We start from the raw sequence: 8,720 nt of genomic DNA on the forward strand, positions 1-8,720 counted from the left end.
TGGGGCACAGATGGAAACTGGAATTACAATCTCCTCAGTTTCTCTGAAGTTCTTGATCCCTGTATTCTACTGACAGCTATTGTAACAAACATGTTAGTCACACCTTTGGATTTAGGAGTGGTAGCACTCCTGGTAGACAAACTCCCTCCAGGATCAATTTGGGTCTAGATACCCATGAGCCCTTTCAAATATGTGAAAAACATTAAAGGGGGTATCAATAATAGGAAAGGGTATAGTAATAATAGTAAAGGACAAAAATACAAGAGCTTGTGAATAACATTTAGAAATACATCTCAATTGTCCAGCTATTTTAATTCTGAGGATATACCCAAAGAAATTGAGATCAGAACATGAGGAAATACCTTCATGTAGGATTATTCACAATCCTAAGCCTGTAGTCGCCCCACAATCCAGTAACAAATGAATGAATTTTAATATGTATATATTTAATGATTTAATATAGGTCATGAAAAGAATGAATTCCTATGATTTCCTGAACTACGAACAGAACTGGAAATCATCATATTTAATGAAGTAAGTCAGAAATAAAAAGAAAAGTATCAGATGTTCTAATTTATATACACAAACTATGATATTGATTTTACAATATTATAAAGTCAAACAGGGTTTAACACACAATATGAAATGTTTGGGAAAGGGAGAATGGAGGATGATTAATTAGATCAAAAGTGCAGTTGTCTAAGAAGGATGACTTATGAAGTTCTATAACATAATTGCATAGCTATAGTTGATTGTAAATATTTGAGATTGAAGGTTTGCCAATTAGCTACACATTACTTACTATGAGTTGTGTGTGTGGAAATACCTTACTTTATCATATACATATATTTTTCAAAAAATGGGATTGCTATAATGGCTCAAAGGGTAAAGGCACATGCCCTCAGTTCTAATAATCAGAATTGGATCTCAGGTACTCACATGATGAAAGATAGAACAAACCTCCCAAATTGTCCTGTCTATAATCACATACAGTGTGTCATGAGGACACTCACAACTACACATACATATAAAATAAATAAGTAAATAAATGTTAAACAAACATGATCAATGATTTAAAATGTATATTATTTCTAGTTGAATAAGTATACATGCATACGAACTTTTTTGGTTTGGGAGAGGTGATGACATGCTACATTTTTGTTGACCATTTACTTTATACAATGACAAAATGATTGGACTATTATCATCAGTTAAGAAATATTTGAGTACTTTAATAACCATGGACTGTTATACAAATAGCTATAATAACCACTGTTCTGTAGAGTAAGGAAAGCAAAGTGACTACCTATGATATGGTAAAAACAATGACTAGGATGACTAATGTGCAATTTGGGAAATGGAGTACTGTAGCATAAAAGCTATCTTCTGCTTCCAGAAGTGGTAAAGGCAATTCTCTTTTTTGTCAGCATTATAGTTTCTCACATTTTAATTCAATTGAAGCCAGATGTAAATTTGATTCTTATATATTATTCAATATATTTCATAATAAGTCAAAGAATACAATTTTAATCAGAAAGATTATTTTCTGTAATTTACCATGTATGTAAAATTTAAATAGTGTAATTGAAACAAACCATGTATATCTTATTATATGTTTCAGACATTATAGACAATAGCCAATTTGGTTACCATCCAAATCCTGATGGCATGATCCTTTTCGTTGAGCCATAGAACATGAAGAAATCAGGTTGGTATTCACTTGGAAGCTGCTTCTCTGCTAATTAGCTTTCATAGTACTGAAATCTGCTATGTATGCCACCAGAGAACAAAAGTAACCATTAGCTTTGTTCAGTTGTTAACTCTGTGAGCTATAAAAATGACTTGCTTAGCAAGACATGCACACTTGGGCAAGAGTGCTATGAACATCATTGACTAACCAATTTCTTTCTAATTGTATTTAAGAACCACAGGTCAACATGAAATCCATTTCCTGGCTAGAGAGGTCATAGGTCCTAAGGGACCTAATTTCTGCTAAATAGACATAGTTTGAAACTATATCTTAATGAAGTATTGTTATATACATTCATTAATGGATCTTTCAATCCTCATCAGAGAAGCTTCTATTTGAAACATATAAATTAACACAGATACCCACAACTGATCAAAGCATAGAAAATAAGAAATTGCAAAGTGCTCAGCCATAAATGAAATTTTTATCTCATACACCTTTGTCCCAAGGCTCAGAAATTATTGCAGAAGAGTATACAAGCCAGAAGCAGTAGATGGCAATAAGAAAACAGTGTCTTTGAGACACAGTAGGGGAGTGCTTTTACATACTTAGGGTTTTACTGCTATGAACAGACACCATGACAAAGGCAAGTCTCATAAATACCAACATTTAATTCTCTCCAACATTTAATTAAGTCTCCACAGCAGTATTAACAATGTTTAAAATCCAACATTCAAAGTCTTTTCTCAAATCCATACAATCACCTAACTGTATTCCAGAATTAAGACAGGCAACCAGCTGGGCAAACTCCAAATTCTGCCATGTCCATGTTTAGTGTCAAAGCCGTCTTCAGAGCTCCAACTCCTTTTTCATTGTTGACTGCAACAAACTTCTTTCTCCTGAGCTGGTTCTATTCCCTGTTGTCCGCTTTCCTTAGCAGATAGCCCGTGACACTTGCATCTTTAACATTTTTAGGTCTCCAAGGAAGTCTCAATGTTATAGCTTCTTATTTAAGTGTCTGGGATCCACATATGATCTTCTGGACTCTTCCAAAGGTCTGGTTTTACTTCGCCAGTTCTGTCCTCTGTAGCTCAGGTTAATCCACTACACTGTTGTTGTTGTTCTTGGTGATCATCCCATGGCACTGGCATCTCCAATACACTGGGGTCTTCGGTTGCAACACAGCTTCACCAATACCCTCTCATAAGTTCCCTTCATGGTGCCAACCCTCAAATATTTTGCATGACCCTTTCAGTCCTGGATTGTCAACTAACACTGAAGTTATACTTTCACCAATAGCCTTCCATGGCCTTTCACAGTGCGAAACCTCAGCTGTTCTTCATGATGCCTTCATGTCTTCAAAACCAGTACCACCTGGGTGGATTCCTATAAATTACCAAGTTACAGCTACAATATGAGGTAATAACTTTGGCTATATCTGGAACACTGTGCTCTCAGAAAACACTTCCCAGAAGATTTCACCTCACTGATGCTGGTCTCTTCTTAATTACCACTAATTTTTTAGGTCCAACTAATCAGCCTCAATTGTCCCGGCAGTCTCCTTCTCATCTTGACTAGAAACCCAGAGCCACATGGCTGAAACTGCCAAGTTCCGCTGCTTGCAGGATCTGGAACATTGGACCTCTTGCTCTATTACATTAACACTAGCTTCTTTCTTTTCTAACCTTCACATTCCTAAGTTTATCTGTCTGGCTCTTTGCTCTATACACTGACTTTGTTTGTTTGTTTGTTTGTTTGTTTGTTTGTTTGTTTTTTAAATTGTTCCCTTAGTTTACATCTGAAATGATATACCACTTCCAAGTTACTGCTCCACAACTCCAGCACCCCCCTACTCAGGGGCACCAAATCTTCCTAGGACCAAGGCCCTCCTCTCTCTTTGCTGTCAGACAAGTCCATCCTCTGCTACATATGTGTTTGGAGCCATAGATCCCTGTAGATACACTCTTTGGTTGGAGGTCTAGACTCTGGGAGATTAGATGGTACGGCCAACCTATATTGTTCTTCCAATGGGGTTGCAATCCCCCTCTCTTCCTCCTGTCCTGCCAGATCTCCCACCAGGTTCCCTGAGTTCACTCTGATGGTTGGCTCCAAGAATCTGCATCTGCATATGTCAGTTGCTGTTCTGACCTCCTAAGGAAACAGCACACTAGGTTCCTATCAGTGAATGCCTCTTGACAACATCACCAGTGTTTGTTGTGGTGTCTGAAGACATGATGTATCCTCAGGTGAGTCTGTCTGCCGTTGGCCCTTCCTTCTACCTCTGTTCTATTTTTGTCCCTGTTTTTCCTTTGGATAGGAAGAGTTAAAACAAATGAGTGGGTAGCACCATTCCTCAGTCACTGGCTATGCCTATCTACTGGTGGTGATCTCTACAAATTCTATCTTCCCCTTCTCTGCACATTACAGCTAAAGTCAATCCTGTAGAGTCCAGGGAGCCTCATCCCCATGGTACCTATTTTTGTTCAATTTCCTGACCATCCTTAACTCTCTCAATTCTCCTCCAGTTTCTGATATTGCCACCCTTATTTTCTCCCCTTCCTTTCTCCCTCCCTTGTCCACCTCTACTTCCACATCCTACAATCTTCCTATTCCCCTGTCAATCCAGAACTGAAACATCCACTTCCTGGTCTTACTTCCTTTTACACTCCATATTTTCTTTAGGTTGTATCACAGGCACTGCAAGTTTTGGGCTAATATCCAATTATTAGTGTGTACATATTATGCATGTTCTTTTGGGTATGGGTTACCTCACTCAGGATGATATTTTCTAGTTCCATCCATCTGCCTGCAATGAAGGAGTGTTCCTCTTTCTCTACTTCCTTGCCAACATGTGCTGTCACTTGTGTTTTTGACCTTAAACATTCTGACTGGTATGAGGTGGACTTGCAAAGTAGTTTTGATTTTCATTTCCCTGATGACTAAGGATCGTGAACATTTCTTTAAGTGTTTCTCAACCATTCTTCAGTAGAGAATTCTCTATTTACCTCTGTACTCCACTTTTCAATAGGGTTATTTGGTTCTCTGGAGTCTATGTACTTGAGTTCTTTGTATATTTTGGATATTAGCCCTCTATCAGAGGTACAGTTTTACCTGTTGTGTATGACTTTGTCCTATTCATAGTGCCCTTTGCTTTACAGAAGCTTTTCAGTTTTATGAGATTCCATTTGTTGATTGTTGATCATAAAGCATAAACCATTGGTGCTCTGTTCAGGAAGCTTTCCCCTGTTACAAAGTATTCAAAACTTTCCCCTAATTTTTCTTCTATTAGATTCAGCTTATCTGGTTTTATGTGGAGGTTCTTGATCCATTTGGATTTGAACTTTGTGCAAAGAGATATGAATGGATCCGCTTGCATTCTTCTACATGATGACCACCAGTTGAACTGGCAACATTCGTTGAAAATACTGTCTTTGTCCCACTGGATTTTTTTAGAATCTTTGTCAAAGATCAAGTGAACATAGGTGTGTGGGTTCGTTTGTGGGTCTTCAATTCTATTCCACTGATCTACTCATCTGCTTTTGTACCAATACTTTGCAGTTTTAATCATGATTGCTCTATAGTATAGTTTGAGGTCAGAGGTGGTGACTCCCCAGAAGTTTTTTGTTTGTTTGTTTGTTTTTGTCATTTTTTTAGTTGTTGAGGATAGTTTTTGCTATTTTTTTGTTATTCCAAATGAATTTGAGAATTGCTCTTTCTAACTCTATGAACAATTGAGTAGGATTTTTGATGGAGACTTTTTTGAATTTGTAGACTGCTGTTGGTAAGATGGAAATTTTTACTATATTAATCCTGACAATCCATGAGCATGAGAGATCTCTACATCTTCTGAGATCTTCTTTCTTTAGGGAATTGAAGTTCTTGGCATACAGATCTTTCACTTTCTTGGTGAGAGTCACACAAGATTCGCTATTTTTGTGACTATTGTAAGGTTGTTTTTCCTAAATTCTTTCTCAGCCCTTTTATCCTTTGAGTTTAAGAAGGGTACTGATTTGTCTGAGTTAATTTTATATCGAGCAACTCTGCTGAAGTTGTTTATCAGCCATAGGAGTTCTCTGGTAGAATTTTTGGGGTGGCTCAATTATACCATCATATCATCTACAAATAGTGATAACTTAACTTCCTCCCTTCCAATTTGTATTCTTTGATCTCTTTTTATTTTCTAATTGCTCTGACTAGAACTTCTAGTATTACATTGAATATGTAGGGAGAGAGTGGATAGTCTTTTCTTGTCCCTGATTTTAATGGGATTATTTTTAGTTTCAGTTCATTTAGTTTAATGTTGCCTATTGGTTTGTGGTATGTTGCTTTTATTATATTTTGGTATGCACCTTGATTTCCTGATGTCTCTAATACTTTTCGCAGGAATTGGTGTTATACTTTGTCAAGGTTTTTTTCTGCATCTAATGAGATGATTATATGGTTTTATTTTCCTTTGAGTTTGTTTACATAGTGGATTACATTGATGGGTTTCTGTATATTGAAACAAGGGTGCATCCCTGGGATGAAGCCTTCTTGATCATGATGAATGATCCTTTTGATGTGTTCGTGGATTTGGTTTTTGAGACTTTGATTATCTTTGCATCAATATTCATAAGGGAAATTGGTCTGTAGTTCTCTTTCTCTGTGGGGTCTTTTGTAGTTCAGGTATCAGTGTAACAGTGGTATCATAGAAATAATCAGGTAGTATTCCATCTGTAGCTATTTTATGGTATAGTTTGAGGAGTATTGGTATTAGATCTTCTTTGAATGTCTGAAAGAGTTCTACACTAAAACCATCTGGCCCTGGGCTACACTATTCCTCTTCATTGTGTTTGCTTCCTTTTTTCTATAAATTCCAGATGATCTCTTAAGCTGCTAGTGTATGATCTCTCCAATTTCTTTATGGAGACACTCAGAGCTATGAGTTTTCCTCTTAGCACTTCTTTCATTGTGTCCCACAAGTTTGGATATGGTGTACTTTCATTTTCATTGAATTCTAGAATGTTTTTATCTTCTTTTTGTATTTCTTTCCTGACCAAGTTATCATTGAGTAGGTAGTTGTTTAGCTTCCAAGTGTATGTGGGCTTTCTCTTCGTTTGTTTTTTTTCTATTTGAGACCAGCATTAGCCCATGGTAATTCAATGGGATACAAGGAATTAATTCAATGTTCTTGTATCTGTTGAGGTTTGTATCGTTGACTTTTGAGAAGGTAACATGAGGTGCTGAGAAGAAGGTATATTCTTTTGTTTTAGGGTGAAATGTTCTGTAGATATCTGTTAAATACATTAGGTTCATAAAATCTTTTACTTTCTTTGTGTCTCTTTTTAATTTCTGTTTCCATGATCTGTCCATTGGTGAGAATGGGGTTTTGAAATCTACAATTATTGGGTGAGTTTCAATGTGTGTTTTGAGCTTTAGTAAAGTTTCTTTTACAATTCTGGGTTCCCTGGCATTTTCAGCATAGATTGTCAAAATTGAGAGTTCATTATGTTGGATTTTTCCTTTGTTGAATATATAGTGTCCTTCCCTATACTTTTGATAATTTTTGGTTGAAAGTCTATTTTGTTGGATATTAGAATGGCTACTCAAGCTTGTTTCTTGGGACCATTTGTTTGGAAAATTTTTGTTCATCTTTTTCCTTGGGGAAATGTATGTGTTTGAATCTGAGGTATGTTTCACGTATGCAGCAAAATGCTGGATCCTGTATATGTATCTAGTCTTATGGCCTATGTCTTTTAATTGGGGAACTGAGTCTAGTAATGTTGAGAGATTTTGGTACCAGTGATCATTGGTTCCTGTTATTTTGTTGTTAGAGACTGAATTATGTTTGTTTGGCTATCTTCTTTTGGATTTGTTGAAAGATTACTTTCTTGCTTTTATTGGGTAGAGTTTCTATCTGTGTGTTGTACTTTTCCATTTATTATTCTCTGTATTTTCCATTTATTATTCTCCATATTATTATTTTCCATTTATTATTCTCAGCTGGATTAGTGGAAAGATATTCTTTAAATTTAGTTTTGTCTTGGAATACTTCAGTTTTTCCATCTATTGTAACTGAGAGTTTTGCTGGGTATCATAGCCTGGGTTGGAATTTTTGTTCTTTTTGGGTCTCTATGATGTCTCCCGAGGATCTTCTGGCTTTTAGTCTTTGTTTAGAATTTTGGTGTAATTGTGATAGGCCTGAATTTATTTGTTACTTGATGATTTTCCTTTACTGGTTTCAATATTCTTTTCTTTCTTGTGCATTTGATGTTTTAATTATGATATGATGAGAGGAATTTCTTTTGTGGTCCAGTCTATTTGGAGTACTGTAGGCTTCTTGTATGTTCTTGGACATCTCTTTCTTTAGTTTAGGGAAGTTTTCTTATATAATTTAGTTGAAGATATTTACTGGTCCTTTAAGTTGGGAATCTTCTCTCTCTTCTATACCTACTATCCTTAGGTTTGATCTCATTTGGTTCTGGATTTTGTGGATGTTTTGGGTTAGGAGCTTTTGGCATTTTTCATTTTCTTTGACTATTGTGTCAATGTTTTCTATGGTTATCTTCTGCCCCTGGGATTCTCTCTTCTATCTCTTGTATTCTGTTGGTGATGATTTCTATGACTCCTGATCTGTTTCCTAGGTTTTCTATCTTCATTGTTGTTTCCCTCTGTGATTTCTTTTTTGTTTCTCTTTCCATTTTTAGATCCTACATGGTTTCTTTCAATTCCTTTCCCTGTTTAATTGTTTTCTCCTATATTTCTTAACAGGAGTTATTTATGTTCTTCTTAATGTCCTTTATCATCCTCCTGAGAGTTTAGATACAAATCTTGTTTTAAGGGTATAGTGGGATATTCACAACTTGCTTTGGTGGGAGAACTAGGATCTGGTACTGCCAAATCAAATAGGTTTCTGTTTCTTACGTTGTTATACTTGCATCTCACCCTCTGGTTATTTCTTTTATTTTCTATCCTCCCTTTCTCTGACTGGAGGATGTCCTTCCTGTGGGCTGGTAATCCTGTGATCATGGGGAGTTGAGGTGCAACTGGA

Source organism: Rattus rattus, chromosome X (genome assembly GCF_011064425.1).
Source record: "Rattus rattus isolate New Zealand chromosome X, Rrattus_CSIRO_v1, whole genome shotgun sequence".
NCBI classification, from domain to species: Eukaryota; Metazoa; Chordata; class Mammalia; order Rodentia; family Muridae; genus Rattus; species Rattus rattus.